The sequence below is a fragment of the Rhincodon typus genome, unplaced genomic scaffold (genome assembly GCF_021869965.1).
Source record: "Rhincodon typus isolate 14 unplaced genomic scaffold, sRhiTyp1.1 hic_rhity00000069, whole genome shotgun sequence".
In the NCBI taxonomy this organism is placed as follows: Eukaryota; Metazoa; Chordata; class Chondrichthyes; order Orectolobiformes; family Rhincodontidae; genus Rhincodon; species Rhincodon typus.
In genome coordinates this window covers 123125-123855 of record NW_025965707.1, presented here as the reverse complement: position 1 = coordinate 123855, position 731 = coordinate 123125, and the positions used below count along the sequence as shown (strand labels likewise).

The 731-nt window shown below is 55.7% G+C and overlaps 1 protein-coding gene across 1 annotated transcript in view; it reads right to left on the bottom strand.

The window, feature by feature from the left end:
• LOC125488219 (scavenger receptor cysteine-rich type 1 protein M160-like) overlaps window positions 1-731 on the bottom strand; it is an 18203-nt gene that overhangs the window by 4576 nt on the left and 12896 nt on the right. The gene's annotated exons all lie outside the window — the stretch shown is intronic.

The following is a 731-nucleotide window of genomic DNA, read 5'->3' as shown; positions in this document are numbered from 1 at the left end:
GGCACGCAGATGGAGATTTGACCCGACAACACGCTGCTGATTGGCTACAGCCAGCGCGAGCTGCCGTGACACTGGTCCTGCATGGCCTGACGACAGTGTTGTGATTGGCTCCTGGGAAGTTGAAGAGCTCGGCTCTCCAGAGCAGAGGGAGATCTGCCTCCGGAAGGGTTTGAGGGGCAGGTTCTGCCTGTCACTGTCTCTCCGCTGTAACACGAACTGAAGCCTGAAGGAAGCCAACCACCTTCTCCCACCGGTTGCTGCGAGGCATTGGGCTTAACCAGTCTCAAAGAGACTTTCTAACCAGCGTGCCAAGCGCTCTGTGCCTCCCCCTATTGAACACTCCACACTGGTGAACAGAGTTTCCCCAGTTGGTTGTTCACTCGGCCAGGACACTGATGTGTCTGGATGCTGGAGATTCAATGAGCACGTTTATGGTCTTGGTCACCCGTGGTGAGAGTTTAGTTCATTGTAAAAACACACTAACTGTTTGTCTGGTCAGGGACAGGGCATAGCTTTCAGTTTCATCTGCTTCGATCATGTGCTGCAACTGGGGGCGCTGCCAATACTCATCCACACTTACCTTCTGTCAGCACAGGGAGAAGCACACTTTCCAAAGTAACCTTCCCTAACTCCGTCACCCCCTCCAGCCCCCTCCACCCCCTCCCTAACTCCGTCACCCCCTCCATCCCCCTACACCCCCTCCCTAACTCCGTCACCCCCTCCATCCCCCT